The sequence below is a fragment of the Panthera leo genome, chromosome C2, assembly GCF_018350215.1.
Source record: "Panthera leo isolate Ple1 chromosome C2, P.leo_Ple1_pat1.1, whole genome shotgun sequence".
Taxonomy (NCBI): domain Eukaryota; kingdom Metazoa; phylum Chordata; class Mammalia; order Carnivora; family Felidae; genus Panthera; species Panthera leo.
In genome coordinates, this window is record NC_056687.1 from 136,078,085 (window position 1) to 136,097,907 (window position 19,823).

The window sequence follows — 19,823 nt, forward strand, 5'->3', positions numbered from 1 at the left end:
ACTAAAACTTCTGATGTGTGAGTCTTGTACCCTAAAATTGGCTACAGCAGCAGAAAGAAATATGTAAGGAAAAGGGAAACAGTATATGTTTACCAGGCAAGTTACTCAAGACAATGCCTTCTACTTCTCCACTGCCAAAATTCAATCTCTCCTTATCTACGTGAATGGAAAATTTAGGCAAAGGCAATTTTCTAGATTTAATGTATTTATGTTTGTATTCATTTGTATTCTCCTTTTAGCTCATCCTGACCTATATAATCATTTTAAGTACCATTCAAAAAGAACTAACCGTTGTTAGTGTGTGAATATTCTTCTGGCAGGCTACCAACTACTGTTAGTGATGCTAACAAATAATGACTGGCATTCTGTGTTTTGAGTAGTGACTATGTACCAACAGATGTTTAGAAATTAACACATGTTATGTTTCCTCATATAATAGCCAATGCTAAAAGTGACTTACTATTATCCCCATTTTGTAAATGAATAATTGGGCCACGGACTTCTTTTAACTTGTCCAGTCACATTGTTTTAAATGATAAACCGAATACCCCCATGGCCACTCTGGGTACCCTTCCCTTCATGTCCAAAGCTATTCTTGCTGTCTTTTTTAAAATTTTACCAGTAACTAATTCTTTTTGAAGTCTGTGAATAATAAAATATCTGTTTTTTAAGGAAGCATACACATGGGACAAATTAGTTCAAATGTGAGGATCTGAGGAGGCCCCAGTGAAATGCCTGGAAACATGCCCATAAAAATATGGGCAGCCAGCCAGTCCCCTTCTCCATATCTACTCCTAACAGCTGACTTTCACGGGTGTAAGAACCAGATGCCTGCCCTTGTATGTCTGCAGCTGGACAAAAATGAATGAGTGCCCGGGATACGTGAGGGTTCCCACTGATTTCTAACAGGAGGACACCTGCCTCATCTGAATGAGCCCCTCCTTACTCCTTATTCATTATTCTGATAAACAGAACTGCCCCACATCCTGGGCAGCTCAGAATGACATGTTTTGTTTTGTGTCCGTGTATTGTGATATTACTCCAGGAAATGAGAATTCCAAGTTGTTCTAGGTGTTTGATTTTCGAAATGTCGTTGTAGCATACGTAGCAGAAGCCCTTATCTTCTCATCAGGGATGCCTGTTCAGATCTATTTTCCTCACCTACCCATTCTGCTGAAGAGGCAAAACAGGGATCCAGAAGGAAGAAAAGCACTTATTTTCTTGGTCAAATATATTTTCTTAAAAATAATATTGAGGACTAAAGTCTTCTGTGTAGCTCGAATTAAGAGAACCAGACAGACAGATTAACAGGACTTTATTGTAATTCAACGTAAGAAGTTTCTGGCAATTAAAGCCACTTACAAATGGAGTTTATTGCCTCGAGAGGTGGTAAAAGTCCTAACAAAGTGTCTTTCGGAGCTTGTATAACTATGTGACAGGCACATTGTTTTCCAGAAGGAAATCTGTACTAGGTGTGAGCATATCAGAGTACACACATCAGAATCACATGGGGGTACTTGGTTAAACTTTAGAAGATTTGGTTTCAACCTAGTGCCTTTGGGTGGGGCCTGGGAATCTCCCACTTAGTAAACTCCCGGAGTGACACATATACTAAATATTGGGAACTATTGGTCTGGAATCTATAGCAGTACAAACTGAGTCTTAGCTAATTTATACATAGCATCTAAATTCTGTTAAAGTGGGGCATCTGGGTGGCTTAGTCGGTTAAGCGTCTGACCTCAGCTCAGGTCATGAACTCGCAGTTCGTGAGTTTGAGCCTCACATCGGGCTCTGTGCTGATGGTCAGAGGCTGGAGCCTGCTTCAGATTCTGTGTCTCCCTCTCTTCCTGCTCCTCCCCCACTCGCACTCTGTCTCTGTTTCTGTCTCTGTCTCTGTCTCTCTCTCAAAAATAAGCATTTAAAAAAATTAAATTCTGTTAAAGATAGGCCTGAATCCGTAATTGTATGTGAGAAAGACCTGGTCAGCCCCTATATCAGTAGTCTCAAACTTTAGTTCGAATGGCATATTTCCAGGGGATTTTAATAAAATAGATTTTAGGGACCTGATCCCTAAGTGATTCTGATATAGATGTTCCAGAGAGCAAACTCCAGAAACATTGCCCTAAGTGGTGTAATCATCCTGTAGATTATGACGACCTGGTTCTGTGGGAGGTGGACCAGCAAGAATCAAGCCAATTAAAAACGACATTTATGTGCAATACTATTTCCGTAGATTTCGTAATACAGCAATGATTTTTTCCATGAAAATAATTGATCCCTTTCTTCAAGAATGCTTTGAACACTCTTTCATTACTTCAACAAGTAATGGCTGAGCACCTACTATGTGTCATGCGTTGGTACCTCTTGATTTGTTGTAGGTCTTTGTTCTCACTTTATTTGGATTTTCTAGTAAGAAAAAAAAGTGGAAATGCCTTTTGAAGTCTCATAAACCAGTCAGTTCTTCCCAGATAGTGGGATCCTATTTGGATGTGAAGTAAGTCGACTATTTGGTTGGAGAATGACAATTGCTATGCATGGCTCCCGCGTGAAATGGCACTGCTCATGTCCAGGTTATGACTTTATCCAGAGCAATGAAAATACCTTGCTCCAAACAGTTCTTGCTAGGGCTGCTTCTCATCAGGTGTATAGTTTCTTTTCTAAGGTCACCCTTATAAGACATCGCCTTTACTGCAGAATTCTGTAACGTTCCAAATGTAGTCTTCCCCCCATGCCACCACCACCACTGAAAACAGAGCCTTGGCACCTGTGCAGCTTCAATGAAAGACTGTTCCAAAAGGATTTTCCTTTGCCTGTTTCTTTCAGTTTATGCAAAGGCAATGTTCCAAATAAATACAGTGTTGAGAAAGGGGCAGGAGTTTGGGAAGGACACAAATGTTTACTTCCAACCATTTTTTCTTGCTCTGTGACCTCAGACAAGTTATTTAACACTTTTGAGCCTCCATTTCTTTATCTAAAAACTGAGTATTAAAATATATCTAACTTGCAGAGTCTTTGCGAAGAGTCAATGAAGTAATTTATGTGAAAGCACACTGCCTGACATACAGTGAATGCTAAGTAAATGTCAGTTGGGTCTCCCCTGGCTTTCTGCTACTTCCTCTGCCTCCTCTCATCTCCCCACCCACCCCCCCCACACACACACCAACCTTCCTTTTTAATTCCCCCACATCTTCTTCCCCACATTCCCCCCAGCTCTCCCTTTTTCTCCACTCTCCCCTCCCGTGACATCTCCAGTCCCTCTTTCCCTTTATCTTCTGTCCCTCCTTTGTCTCCTCTCCTAAGAATCCCAGGCTAACTTCTGAAAAATGAGTCCCGTTTGACATTTCCTCTGCGGAGGCCACAATCTAGCTTTTACACTATGTCACCTGCAATCCATTCCTTACAGTATTAACAATCAAGTCAACATTGACCTTTAAAAAAAGTAATTGGGGAAGCACCAGGGGGAAAAATGTGCCATCTCTGCTCCTACCCATCTGATCCCCAACCTGTGTGGCTTCTGCTTTCTTATCCAAATTTTAGTAATCAAAACCTTATTTCAAACGCTTTACAATTACAGAAAGATCCAGGAAATTTATTCACTAACATGAATATGTTTCATAAACATGGATTTTCTTTTCTTGCCCATAAAGTTGTTCTACAGAAATTTACTGTTGCCTCAAAACTCAGACACATAGATTTGTCACGCCCACCACCCTGGGACACAGAAGACCTGAACTTGTCAGCCAAAAGCCTCAGAGCTTTCCCTGTGGCAAGGGGCCTTGCCCTGTTGCCCATAACTCCTCTAGCTGGAAGCGGAGATGATGAAATGTCTGCCCCTTCACACGGATGCCTTCAAAGGTTCTCCTTGTCATCCCGTGGAGAGAGTAGGTCCCACCAGAGGGAATAAGCTAAATGTCAGTCCCTGCAGCTTGTGTCCTGAAAGAACCTGTTCCTTGGCTTGTGAAATTCAACAGATTCCTGAATAAAGAGCTCACAAAAGACATGAGGACAGCCCAGTGAGGCAGAGACCAGCACATCCGCACCTGTGGTTCAAGGGAATGAAATAAACTGTAGATTCTAGGAAAAAACAGCTGGGTGGGCAAGATGGCTCCTATGGGCAAAACTATGCCTCCTCAGACTATTTCCTTCTGCCTTAGGCTTTCCCCCCTGTGGAGATAAGAAGCTGGGAATGGGGCGGAAATTAATACTGAATTTAAGGCTCTGTTTTGGGTCATTTTGGGGTCTTTGTTTTTGCAGTTGGCTTGATAAAAATAGAACGTACATATGTGATATTTGAGGACAACAGAGAATAAAATGGGAGGAAGTGAACTTAAAAGTGTGTGCATGCTATTTGTTTTTGTAAGAAACCAATATACTAACCTGAAGGGACCATTCTTATTTAAAAATTTCCTGCGGGGTAAAGAGCACTCTATCCCTTTGGTACTCTTGCTTTCAGTGGTAAATTCTCCACCAGTTCTAAGGCTCCTGAACTCCAGCTGGCAGTTCATTCTTCACTGTGGTTTATTTGTCCTGCGGGAGAATTATTTCTGAACTCAGCACAGGGGTCAGTGTTAACTGTTGCTGAGAAAGAGGCTCAAAGTCAGCCGCATCTCTCAAGGAACACAGAGCTCTCTGAGTGGCTGCAGCTACACAGCTAACACTCTCTAGTGTCTTCGGGGTCCCTTGCTGGGATTGGCAGTGATGTTCAGGAGCCCCCAGGTTGAAGCGCAGGTTTCTGTAAGTTGCCATGGTAACCCATTGCCCAAAATGAGTCATGAGAGTCCATGCTCTAGTCAGGGGACCTGTAGAGCAAAATCAAATTGTCATCTCCAGCTTCTAGTACCCGAAAATATGTGTGCCCCAGACCTGAATCATTTAGTAGACATGTGGTTCACTTGCAGAAAAACCACATCCACAGAAGGGGGATAAAGGAGACAACATTTCTGACTCTTTTTTCTCAAAGTATGGGTCCCGGAGCAGCAGCAACAGCTTCATCTGGGAGCTTGTTAAAAATGCAAAATCTGAGAGCCCCTCCCAGAGCTACCGAATTAGACTCTGCATTTTATCAGATCCTCAGGTGCACACATTACACTTTTTTAGAAACACTTGGATAAACATTGGTTCTTGACTCAACTACCCGTTAGAATCACCAGGGCAGCTTTTATAAACCGGATTCCTGGCCCTGACCTCAAAGATTCTGATTTAGTTTCAGTGGGACCCACAGACCAGTAATGGTTAAAACTCCCCAGATAACTCCAGTGTGCACCCAGCGTTGAAAAAACACTTCTCTAGAACAGTGGTTCTCCAAATGTGGTCCCCTGACCAGGAGCATCAGCATCACCAGGAACTAGTTAGGAATGCCAATTATCAGGCCCCACCCCAGACCTACAGAGTCAGAAACTCTGGCCGTGGATCCCCATAACCTGTGATGATCCTAAAGCCTGCTAAAGTTTGAGACTCCTGCTCTAGTCTAGGCAGCAAAGGAACCAGCATGGACTGAAGTAGGTTGTAAGAAGGAAGGAGTTTGAATATAATAGTTTATTATTATATTATTATTATATTATTATTGTTGTTGTTGTTGTTATATACTAGATATCTGATAAAATGCGTATCAACATCAACCTTCTTCTAGGGGACTCATCATTTTCTATCTATTTCAAATATCCCCCTATATTTTAAAACCAAACTAACAGGTGAACATGTCACTTTTTTATATATAATTATAATTTTTAAATTTTAATTTATTTTTTAATTTACATCCAAGTTAGCATATACTGCAACAGTGATTTCAGGAGTCGATTCCTTAATGCCCCTTACCCATTTAGCCCATCCCCTCTCCCACAACCCCTCCAGTAACTCTGGTTGTTCTCCATATTTAAGAGTCTCTTCTGTTTTGTCCCTCTCCCTGTTTTTATATTATTTTTGCTTCCCTTCCCTTATGTTCATCTGTTTTATATCTTAAAGTCCTCATATGAGTGAAGTCATATGATAATTTGTCTTTCTCTGACTGTGAACATGTCACTTTCTAATTAGAATAGCCTCCTTACGGGGCGCCTGGGTGGCTCAGTACGTTGAGCATCCGACTTCAGCTCAGGTCACGATCTCGCAGTCCGTGAGTTCGAGCCCCGCGTCAGGCTCTGGGCTGATGGCTCAGAGCCTGGAGCCCGCTTCCGATTCTGTGTCTCCCTCTCTCTGCCCCTCCCCCGTTCATGCTCTGTCTCTCTCTGTCTCGAGAATAAATAAATGTTAAAAATACATATATATATTAGAATAGCCTCCTTACATTGCCATCTTTTCTATTTCTACAGTTTAGCCAATGATAATCATGTGAAAAATGTTATTCCTATGATAGCACTGGTGCATCTCAATTTTACAAGCCTACCTTGGTCAAAGAATGGTTTTGGTGACAACATCAAGTCAAAATTATAAGATTAGTGAACCATGGTCTGAGAGAGAAGCTTTTCCCCCAAGAGTACAGACAATGTATACTGAGAAAAACCAGTCTTATGTTTTTCCTAGTTTTAATTACAGATAGTAGTTGTGTTTAGAAATCAGGGCTTTGTATTTCAACACAACCAGCTGTGTAAATAAGCCATAAGAGCAATTTTAGGCTGTTTTGCACACATTTATGTATTTATACTAGATTAATAGGTCTGAATTTATCGAATATGTAGTTAAAATTATCTTTATAGAGATACTTGCTGAAGTAAATATAAATAATAAGATTTGGGCTGAGATGAAATGAGTTTTTAATTCCTCTACTCAACTATTTGACTTTAGACAATTACATTCTCCTACTCTTCATTCCCTCATCTCTGAAATGGGATGTATCCACTTGAGTTCTCCTAGAAGCATATCCTGAGATAAAAGTTTTAGTGAAATAGTTTATTTGAGGGATGACTTCAGGAAACACTGGGTGGGGGGGGGGGATGGGGAAATGAGACAAGGAGGGGACAGAAGCCCATAAAAATGTGTTATTGAGCAGATAATCACTGTGAGCAACTGAGGTTCAAAAGCCCTAAGTTGCTCTGGGATAGAACCTGACTGTGAGTTGCTCCACTTGAGGAGGAAGAAGTTGGCGTATTCATTCCCCAGCTCCCATCTGTCAATGGCCAAGGGCTGCTCCCAGAGATGTTAACTCTTCAGTATGCCTGGTTTGCCCCAACAAAAGCAAAGACAGAGCCTTTAGCAGAGTCACAGATGCTTGCAGTAGAACGCCTTACACAAGGAGTGGAATGGTGTGTACTCAGTGAAGATGTGCAGAGCATTTCCTACCTGAAGTATGTATCAGGTCCAGTTCAAAGACAGAAACCTCACAGTAATTACAAGAGAAAATACTTCCTATAAGGAATTATGATTGATGGAGGATTACCTCCTAAGAAGAGATGAAAGAGAATGCTAAAGAATATCCTATGGTAGAAGGAGAGTTCCCACGAGGAACAAATTTGGAAAAGAGGTCCCCAAAGCTAGAATCTAGACTTTGTTGGAGTTGTAGACATCACCCATTGAATGGCCGCAAGGTTTACCTGATTGCCTAGATCAGAAATGTCCATAGTCGCCGGACTGAGGCTAGGGGGCAAGAAAGTACATGCAGGGCAAACAGGAAACCCTGCTGGGTACAGGAGGACCAAGGCTGGTGCCAGAACTGGCAAGCTGACAGTGAGCTTCACTGAGTGTCCAGCACACTATGGGTGTTCGTGTATCACAGGAGCCAACCAAGAAGCAGCACACAGAAACCAGAAGCCCTCTCTTCCGCAGTGTCTCCCCAACACCCTCACTGGCAAAGGGGAAATATTTACAAGATGCAGTCCAGCATCTGTAATGGCAATGAAGCAGGGCACTAACAGGTGGATTTCAAGGTGAAAGGCAATAATCTGACACAAAATAATGCTATTTACAAATACCATTCCGTATGAAGTAAATGGAATAACATATATTAAGATACTTTTTGATAATATTTTTAAAGGAGTGTTTTTATTTAAAAAACATCATCAGAATTACTCTTTACAGTAAAACCATGTTTTTCACTGACACAACTGATTTATTACTTTTTTTCCTAAAACAAAATCTTTAGCACATGATCTTCTCAACAAGGTTTGTCTTCTGTGTAAGAATATTGCAAACTGACTCCTGCCTCCACACACTTCTTTTGTTGCCTAAAATTCCTTTAATGGAGACCAAGTCTTTCTTCTACAATTAATGACAAGTGCAATATATCTATTTTAATGTCTGTACTAGAAGGACTCTAGAATATCTTTACTTTTTTGCTGCAGATTTTCATAGACAGCAGGGAAAGGGAAGAATATGGCTGCAGTATAGAGTGAGAGAGCATCTGCTGAGCAGCACGAATGTCCTTGCTTCCTCTCCTCAAAGACCCTCAGGAAACCACATCTCACTCTCTCACCCTCATTAGTACAGAGTCAGAGAGAGTGCAATCAGAAACACCGAGGTGATATTCTCTGATAACACACTTTTCTCTCTTCTCCTCCCCACCAGTGATATGACTGTCAATTAACATATCACCTTCAGATGTCTTTATCACATACACATCCAATTAATTAACCTTTCCACTAAATGAATTAATCTCTTAACCTATCAATATGCTTCTGGCTATTAATTTATTGTTTCCTTTCAATTACCATTGATGTTCATAATCACTCACAACTCTTAAAAATAGAAAAACAATCTGTCTTGGGTCAGAGCATCCTTCTTTCTTCCTCCTCCTCCTTGCTTCATGAAGTTTCAAAGGATTATAGTATAACTCATGAGCACAGAAACCTAATGATAAGAGGTGACCATGGATGGAGATACATTCCCTTTTTTTGAGAGTTAGGCCCATGGCAGAGCAATTGGCATTTTGAAGGAAATGGTAAAGTGGTCAAAGAGTTAATAGATGACCACTGGTCAAGCCCAGTGTGGAAGCAAGGTGTAAAGGGTGAATTGAATTGGACTAGGCACCTTCTAAAACATTTTCTAATTTAAGATCCTCCAATCATGAGGAAAAGGGAGAAAAGTAAGGCTAAGCAAAAACTTCCATGGGTCATTTGGACTTTACTCAGATGTGACCAAAATTGAAAATGATACTTCATAGAGGCATGGAAGGGAATAGTCTGGTCAAGAGTGAGAAACAGCTTGGATAGTAAATAGCCAATTAGTTCATGTCCTATAAGCTCATGTTTCTATAAGCTAAAGAAACTCAGCTTATAGAACCACCAGAGAGAATTGCATCCCCTCTTCTGTCCGACACTAGGACTGATTCTGGCCATTTACTTAAGCTGACTCTGGTGTTCAACCACATTCTGGGGCTGCAGCAAGATACAGCAGGTAGATGTAAAGTGAGTAGAAGTGAAAAGTAGCAGAACTGGGGAGTATGCCCCCTACATGCACCCAGGATGTCCACTGCTCTGGGAGATTTGAGTTGGATTACTGGGGTTGGTATAAATGAATGTCCATGTTAGGGTTCAGTACCCTTCTTCCATGTTCCTCCTTGCATGTTTCACCTTCCCCTCTTCTTTTCATATCAACATAGGATGACTTTTATTGACTGTCTGCTATATGCTGGGTACCTTGAATATGTGCTCTCTTATAATATTCCCAACAAGTCCATAGTATATCCTTTCTTATCCATTTATCACAAATAAGAAAGCAGAGACCGAGAAACTATGCAATTTTCATCACAAAGAAGAAGTACAGTCCTTCCTCTCAGATTTCAAAGACCACACTTGGCAGAACTTCACAGTGCTGTTAGATCTCCCTCGGACCTTCCTAGACATTTAGAAACACATACTTAACCCTGTCCTGAACTTGAACTTGGAAAACAAATCTTATTAATAAACATACACATTTCTGTCTTCCCTTAAAAGTGTACCTACTTTTATTTGAGTCTCCTTCTTAACCTGTTATATTGTCAGAGCTTATAATATTAGGCTTATTTTATTGATGAGGATATTGAGGCAAGGCTGAACAAGCAGTCTAAACCAGAAAGAAATGAAAGTAGCTAATATTTAGTAGAAACTTACCAGGTAACAGGACCTATACTCAGAGTCTGATAGTATATCAATTCATTTTGTCCTAACAATAATCCTATCAGGCCATTACTGCTGTTATCTTCATTTCATAATTGAGGAAACGAGAAGTTAAATAACACACACAAAGCCACGCTCCTAATAAGTGGATGAGCTAGGATTTAAACCTAATTATACTGGTTCCAGAATCCTTGTTCTTAGCTCTACTTCATACTCCAGTTTTATGCTTGTCTATTACCTGCAGGTTAGAAGGCGTTCCAAGACAGCCAGTCTTTCAGTACATACACATTCCCCACACAGCAGCCAGGACAGAGCCTAACGTAAGATGGCCGGTGCAAACCTGTGACTGAAAAGCCATATAATCTCAACAATGACCATTATTTGCATGGGAACTAATAAAAGATTGGTCATTATAAGGCTTCACATGACATGTTTAGAACTCAAAGCAAATAACTGAAATGCCATTTAAACAAGCTGCTCCAAAAGGTCTATTCTCGTCCTTCCAGATCTCCCATCAACTATGCAGCAAAGGTGAGCTGTAAACAGGATTTGAGAGGGTGCAGCATCTGTGCTCCAAACGGGAACCCGGAGATGGGTAGAATCTCTGTTCAGCACATTCTGTACAATCTTCTTAATCATTATTAACTTAATGTAGCCCTCTTTGAGGCACCTTGTGAGAACTGTATACCTTAGAGTATCAATTATCCAGAAAATCAATAGCCTAAGTACTTAGCATTACCATCTTTATTTTCCAAGAAATGGAAGTCAAAGGAAATGGCCTCTTTTCTTAGGCTTCAGATCTTCAAATTGCCCCCAATCAATAGCTCAGATGCTGCTGGTGGTAAAAAGAACAGAAATACACACAAAAGATTTTTATTCCTTTACCCAAACCAAAACCGTGAGGCATTCACACACAAACATTCAAGACAAGCAGAGACCTTTCTTAGTCTTTCTTTCCTTAGTCTCTCACTGAAGCAGGTACAAGTTAAATGTAACTCTTGTCTCACTTGAACTATTCTGGGTTAAGCATGAATTTTTTTTACTGAGGTCCCAAAGTCCTTATGTTTGCAACTAGAGCTTTCCTTTAGAACCAAGCCCTTACTATTTATAAAGCTTGAGACTTAATAAAAAAACGTCTCTGTTCCTTTTTCTTTCCCTTCCTCCCATCCTTTCACTGTTGCCTTTCTTCCCTCACTTTATCCCTATACTCTTAAATTGAAATATCAACATAAGAGAGTTGGCCTAAATGTGAGGTAAAATATTTCCATCATCTGCTCAGAGACTTCTGCCAAATATCAAGGTTGTTGACCCACATGGAGTGTAAATATACTTTGGAAACCACGCGTCAAGGGACCTCAGTTTACATTATTCACTTGGGCCTGTTCACAAGTAGGCTGCTCAAAGAGAAGGGCCATGCCTGAGGCTACAGGAAGAGCAAGGCTACAGAGTGGTTGCTTTCCTTTGGCCCTAACTGATGTCAGAAGAGATGATTCACTTGCTATGATTTATTTACTGAAAAATAGGTGGCTAAATTTTTCATTTACAGAAAGGAAGTTTGACAGGGGACTTCAGATTTTTCCTCAGAAGTCATCTACGCTAGTTTTCAGTAGTCACGATGGAGTCCTAGCTTTCCTACAGCAGTTTGTCAATAGCTAAGTGTGGTAGGCAGCTTCCGACTTTGCTCCCAGGACTCCCTCCCTCCTGAGGTTCATGACCTTGTGGGATCCCCTCCCCGCGAGTGTGGTCTGGATCTAGTGACTTTCTTCTAATAAACAGAACATTGTAAAAATGATATGCTATCCCTTCCATTATTAGGTTAAAAAAAAAGGCTGTGACTTCTCTCTTGCTGCTATTTTCTCTCTCAGGTTCTTCTCACTTAATTAGGAAAGCACCTCAAGGCTAGGAACTGAGGGTAGCCACTGGCCAACACCCAGCAAGGAACTGAGGCCTTCAGCCCAACAGCCCACAGAGAACTGAATCTCACCAACAACCACAGAGTGAGCTTGAAGCTGATCCTGCCTCAGTTGAACCCCAAACTGATCCTTGCTGCTTCTGCCTATATTTCTATTGCAGCCTTATAAGAGACCCTGCAGAGAGGACCCAACAAAGCTGTGCCCAGATTCCTGACCCGCCCTGTGATATAGTAAGCATGTATTGTTTTATGCAATAACTTTGGGGATAATTTGCTATCCAGCAACAGATAACTGATACAATAAGAATTGGGGAGTATGCCCTTAAATTGAGCAGACATCCTAACACCCCTTCTCAGTATAAAAGTAGCTACAAACACCCCTCGCCCCCTGCCAAACATTTCATGGCCATGGGGGGTTGATGAGCACGACATAAGGTAAAAAAGAATCCATTGGCCTTAAAAGCTCTTTCACCCAAAGTTGAACAGCTTTTAGTCTAATGACTAAAAAAGTGTTCTCTTAGCCAAAGCATAAGAGACTCTTAAAAACTGAGAACAAACTGAGGGTTGATGGGGGGTGGGAGGGAGGGGAGGGTGGGTGATGGGTATTGAGGAGGGCACCTTTTAGGATGAGCACTGGGTGTTGTATCGAAACCAATTTGACAATAAATTTCATATATTGAAAAAAAAAAAGTGTTCTCTTCTTTGGACAGGACAAGAAAGCACTTATAATTTTTGCCCTTTCTTCTACACAGCGCTACACCCAGACTGCCAGTAAATAATACAGTTAATTAGGTTTCTGCTTTCTGTAGTTATCTCTCTGAATTCACAAAGCTTTGACCACACTGATTGGCTTACATGATTTCCAAGTGTCATGCAGATGGTTCTACTGTCCATCTTATGCTGATTGTTACTAGCTTTGATCTCAAACTTACCCCAATAACTACAGTATTATTAGCTCCTGTTTATTTATAAAGAAATCTTCCACGTGTGAGTGGAAGAGCCCAGAACAGAATCCCGTCTCTCTGGCTCAACTCTTGGATCATTCAGCTTCTCAATACCATTCCTTCTGGATTGTTTGTGGTAATATAAAATAAATTGCAAGATGCGTACATTGAATAGTGCTCATAGCTCCTAGTTCTATCTATTTCTACACTAACATCTTGTACTTAATACCAGCCTCATGACTTCCTGGGCCATATCGTTCCTCCCCCCAGCTTTGTGCTTTCAAAAGTTCATTCTGATCTCTCCCCAGAGTCTTCGAATCTTAGAATACAGAATCTTAATATCTTTCCCAAACATTCTCTCTTGCTTCCTTGAAAAGCTCTGAAAAAGCACGGATCTTGAAGTCTGACGTTCCTGGGTTCTAATTCTAGTTCTACCATTTTCTAGATGTGTGGCCTGTTTTTTAATTTTTTAAATGTTTTTACTTATTTTTGAGAGAGAGACAGAGTGTGAGCAGGGGAGGGGCAGAGAGAGGGGGAGACACAGAATCTGAAGCAGGCTCCAGGCTCCAGGCTCCAAGCTGTCAGCATAGAGCCTGACACGGGGCTCAAACTCATGAACTGAGAAATCATGACCTGAGTTGAAGTTGGACACTTAACCAACTGAGCCATCCCAGGCACCCCTCTAGATGTGTGGCTTTTGAGAAAGTTGCAAAATATCTCTGGTCCTCAGTTTCCTAACAGTTTCTGGGGGATTGGTGAGGTGAGGGTGGGGGGTGGGGATAATCATGTGTGTTTAAATAATTAAATAAGATGCTAGATACAAAACATCAGCAGAGTGTCTGCCACAATGTAGTGCTCAGCAACTCCTAATTCTCTCTTTACCTGTCACCCTCTTTTCTATTATCTCCTCCATAGCCTTTCCTACATAAATAGAAGAGAATAAACTATTTTTCTTGCCTAAATAGTTCTTTCTGTACCTTGGCAAAATCCAACATCGGTTGAGACCACTATTGCAATGTTTAAAATATATGCATCCTTCAGGGACTGAGGCTTTCTGTTGTGTTGTTTCTGTTGTGCTTTAAGTTTGTTTCAATATCGCCACACAAGAATACGACACAGTGTGTTAGATACCACATAGCATTTCAAAGGGTTGGGGTAAGGGGACATTGGTGATGATGATATTAAATCCCAACTAATGTGAATGTTGGCCCCCAGGTAGATTCATCTTATAGGAAGTGTTTGACACTTACCCAAAATAAGTCCAAAGATGGTCAGTGTGAGATTATGAATCAGATAATATGTGACAAATGTTGTTTCTTAGCATGTGTCCTCTTCTGAGTCCATTTGTCTCTGCTGAGATTTCACATTGTGTGGCATCAGAAAGGCATTTCACAGACCAGGCCTGATCTCAGACCTTTCACATCAAGTCATGTGATAGTCATCCTATATTTATTTCCAAAAAACAATTTGTCCTTAATAGTGCTTACTCATTTTTCTGATGAGTTCCTGCTTTTTGTCTGTAGTAGAGGAAAAAGGCTTCCAGTTTTTTGTATGAAACTGTGTTCTGAGTATTAAAGTTTGGATGTCTTTCCATTTCACTCAGACCTTTAGACTGTAACACATCACAGATGCTAGGCTCACTTAAGAACCAAAGAGGAGCCTGGGAAGAAGCCTGTTGACGACTTAATCATCCCATCAACAGATTTACAGCCCAGCACAGGACAAACGTTCATCCTTTATCTTCAAGATTTCCAAATCCCTATCCAATGATTTCTTATTCAGATGATACAAATGGCTTTCTTATATTCAGTGTAAAGTTTTAAGCTTTGAGTACTTTCTTAAGGGTTCTAAGAACTGCTGGAATCCCCTCTTAATAAAATTGCTATGTGAAAAGTCAGGTACTGTCATCTTTCTTTAGTCTCTTCCCCATTGAATCATTGTTTATTTTTTTTTACAACCTGTGTGCAGAGACTGGACTAGTTTTTATAAAAATTTCAATATGAATGTGGAAGTTTCAATAAGACACATATGGCCATTCACCCTTTAGATGCCATCTCAATGTCACTTGTCACTTTTTAGGTTTATATTACTCTTAGAGTTCTCTGAGATTTTCTTTCATAGGATTTCAATAAAACAAAACTATGTGCTATTCACTTGGTTAATGCCTCTTTCATAATCAAACCATCAACTCTTTGGGAGCAGGCACCTTTTTTACTTGGCTCATCATTATATCTGCAGACAACATAGAAGTTAATAAATGTATGCTTAAATAAGAGAATAAATGAAGGAAAGAATGCATCAATGAATAGAGTCAGGATCAGTTTTTTTGTATATGTTTTGTACAGTTTCTGTGTCCATAAGAAATCTTACTGACACCAACCCAAATTCTAAAGTGTGTTCCCAATATTTGTCATGTTTTGTCATGTTTTCCACTTCATAGGATAGTGTATCTAACTTGAAGTTCTTTGAGGCCACCTGAAATTCATAGCAGTAGCTCTTTGCTACCTACATGCACATCCAATCTCTAGCCTCCTCAGTCTTTCTGGGTTCTGACTCAGCGAGGTGGACTAGAAGACAATTATCAACAGTCAAGACTTCTAGGTTTCTTATCTAAAGAACGTGAAATGATGTGCATTAGATCAGAGTTATCCCAAAACCTGAAAGAAGTTTTGGACCTAAAATTAAACCATACTTGAGTACAGAGGAAAGAAGTGAAGGAGGGAAGGCATGAGAAAGACAATGTAAGAAAGCATTCATTTTTGTAAACACAATCTTTGGAAATAAAGGGGAAAAAATGATTCTTATGCAACTAGTTATATTGTTACATAATTACCAAAGAATTACAGCACATCTCTCAAAGCCTAGGTTTTTTAAATTGATAAATATATTAAGACAGTGGTATTACCTCTTACAGTTCAATATGTTGCTACTGGGAGGAGAGTAAAATACCTGGTGTTTATATTTAATATAAGTTTCTATGTTTTATCTATCAGGGGAAAGTTGAATAAGGACACTGTGGTTTAGAATACCTCAGATTTTCTCAGCTGTATCTCAGTATGCAGATATAATTAGTGATGGGAATGGAAATTCCCTGCACTGGGAATTCTGGCTTTATTGCTATTAAATCCTCTGCACAGAGGTTGGGCCAGAAGGTCTAGGAACCACATGTTCCATTTCCCCCTCCTATCCTGTCCCCATTTCTGCTACTGAGTGGATTTTCCCCAAGAACAAAACCGTAAGATGTAAATGGTACCTATTGCCATAGCAGCTAAAATGTTCAGTTCTACCTTCCTCCTCTCAAAGAGAACTTCATGCATTCAGTACCTTTCCTGGTATTAAAACATAAGTTAGAAGCTGGGCTAGGATTAGCTCAAATATTCTCTCAACCACTGAGATGTAGCATCTGTGTGAATTCATTGACTGTTGATATTCCAAATCATCATCAAATCACTTGTGGTATGAAAAAGAATCAACCAGAGGATTGACTGACAGTTCCATATTAATACCATCTGTCCAGAGGCTCTTCTAAGAGTTCTATGGCAAGAGAGAACAAGGAACACTAACTCAGCCTGAACTTTCTGTGGCTTAGAAAGTTGGTTATATCTCAAGTTAGATTTACATGTTTGATTCCCTGCAGTTTAATTTAGCAAGCAATACCCCATTAAGGTTGGCCCTCCCTCTGATTGAGTCAGATAATTACTTGCTTATACATCCAAGCTCTCACATCCCTTCCAATTTATTTTGTTCTCTCAATGGAACTACTGTCTGCTTGGTTAGTTGAAAGGATTAAATCCTAACTGAAACAGAAGTAGAATTTTTTTCTTCAATGTGACTGCTCTCAGTGTCTCCATAATAGAAACAGGAAAGGCAGGCAGTCCCACAAGCACTGCCACCACATTTATTACTAATTTTATTCATATCTGCCCATTTCAAAGCATGGCTGTCTGAAGCTGTGGAAAATAAAATAGGCAGATAGAATGTAAGGAAGGAAAACAAAAACAAACAAGCATATATCTACATAAAGGTTTGTATGCAAGTGTCTACAGCAGGTTTATTCATGATAGTTTCAAACTGGAAACAATTCAAATGTTCATTAACAGGAGACGAACACAGTGCTACTCAGCAATAAAAAGGAATGGTATACTAATACATTCAGCAACATGGATGAGTCTCAACAGCATTATGCTGAATGCAAGAAGCATACTGTGTGACTATATTTATGTGAATCTCTGGAAAAAGCAAATTGAATCTGTAATGACAAAAAGTAGATCACAATAGAAAGAGCAGAAGAGACCATTGCGGGGTGATAGAAAGTGTTCTGTATATTGATTGTAGGTGTGATTATAGGAATGTATGAATTTATCAGAACCCACTAGAACACTTAAAATGTAGCATTTTATTGAGTGTAAATTATATTCAATAAATATGACATCTATACATTCTTCATCTCTTACTACCAAACCCTTGTCAGCACTGACAGAGCCTTTTATCTTGCCCTTCACTTTCAAATAGAGAAATAGACTCAGGATTTTAAAAATATTATATTTCTTTGAATTAAATGTTTATTTCTCAGAAAGAGACAGAGAGACAGAGCATGAGTTGGGTAGGGGAAGACAGAGAGGGACACACAGAATCTGAAGCAGGCTCCAGGCTCTGAGCTGTCAGCACAGAGCCCAAAGCAGGGCTCGAACCCATAAATGGTGAGATCATGACTTGAGCTGAAGTCGGATGCTTAACCAATTGAGCCACCCAGGTGCCCCTATAATACTGTTTAAAAAATCCCAAACATTTACAACTTTTAAAATTCCATCAAATCATAAAAGTACTTAATGAGGGAGTATTATAAACAAGACTTCAAGTAGATCTGAGCTCAAGCTACTTATAATCAAAGAAAGGAAACACATGCTAAAATAGAGGGCAAAAGAGACAAAGATACATAACATGAGAGGCTAGGTGGTAAGAAAACAGAAGAGGAAAAGAACATATCTAACCAAAGAATCAGAGAATGTTTCTGGAAAAAGCTACTTCAAATCTGGCCTTGAAAATTGTCAAGACTTAAGGGAAACAAAAGCAAATACAATTAGGACTACATCAAAATAAAAAGCTTCTGCAGCAAAGAAAACCATCAATAAAACAAAAAGGCAACCTACTGAATGGAAGAAGTTATTTGCAAATGATATAGCTGATAAGGGGTTAGTATCCAAAATATAAAGAATTTATATAACTCAACACCGAAAAACAAACAATATGATTTAAAAATGGGCAGAGAACTAAATAGACATTTCTGCAAAGAAGACATACAGATAGCCAAAAGACACATGAAAAGATGCTCAACTTCTCTCATCATCAGGGAAATGCAAACCAAAACAACAATGAGATATCACCTCACACCTGTCAGGTGTCACACCTTTTTAAAATAAAAAAGACAAGAAATAACAAGTGTTGGTGAGAATGTGAAGAAAAAGGAACTCTTGTACACTGTTGGCTAGAAGGCAAATTGGTACAGCCGGTGTGGAGGACAATTTGGAGTTTCCTCAAAAAATTAGAAATAGAAATACCGTATGATCCAATAATTCCACTACTGGGTATTTACCCAAAGAAAACAAAAACACTAAATGGAAAAGATATATACATGTACCCCTATATTTATAGCAGCATTATTTACACTAGCCAAAACAGGGAAGCAACTTAATTGTCCACTGATAGATAAATGGATAAGGATGATGTGATGTGTGTATCTGTTATCTATCTATCTATCATCTATCACTCTACCTCTCTATCAATCGATTGATCTATTGATCTATCATCTATCTGTATAATGGAATATTACACAGCAACAAAAATGGATGAGATCTTCCCCTCTGCAACAATATAGATGGACCTAGAAGGTATTAAGTCAAGTAAAATAAAACAGACAAATACCATATGATTTCACTCACATGTGGAACCTAAACACCAAAACAAATGAATAAGCAGACAAAAAGCAGAATCAGGTCTACAAATACAGGGAACAAACTGAGGGTTGCCAGAGGGAAAGGAGGTGGAAAGATGTGCAAAATGGGTGAAAAGGAGTGGGAGATATAGGGTTCCAGTTATGGAATAAATAAGTCACGGGAATAGAAGGCACAACATAAGGAATATAGTCGATAATATTGTAATAGTATTGAATGGTGATAGATGGTAACTATACTTGTGGTAAGGATAGCAAAATGTATAGGGAAATTGTATCACTATGTTGTACACCTAAAACTAATGTGTGTCAACTATACTCAAATAAAATAATTTTAAAAAACAACAACAACAAAAGAAAATTAATTAAGATTTCAGCAAACGTTAACAAGAAATCTGAATGTATTTGAGGGCCACTTGAACAAGTTCATTCATTATTAAGCTTCCTTGGGACTCTTGATATCATGGATACAGCTGGCTCATTGTTCACATAATGTCCTGTGAAATCATAGTGCCACTGTCACTCAATATGGAAAACATATAATATCGATGCCATTCTTATATCCTTAATATAATTCTTATACAGGTATTCCTAAGTGTTTCCTCTACAGGAAAAATCTTGATACTCTGACGAATGCTAAACATATAGCTTCTCTTGCACTATCCTTTTAAATCCGTGTCTAAGAGCAGAGATCTAGGTTTTGCAGTTGATACCAGTCTCAATATCTCAGACTCATTTTGTCTAAAAGGCATAATCCACACATAATGTTGTAAGAAAAAAAATGGAGAAACACAACAATGCCTGAAATGTGCTACACAAAAGATGTTTAGGGACAACAGCAGTATTTAAAAAAAAAATGAGGTTCCAGGATTTATAGCTTTAGTGAACTACAAAATCCTGCTCAATTCCACGAAGTCCCCACACCTTCCTTCCATATACACACATATTATCAATAATGAATAAAAGTGAGACCTACCAGGTATGAAAGCACATTA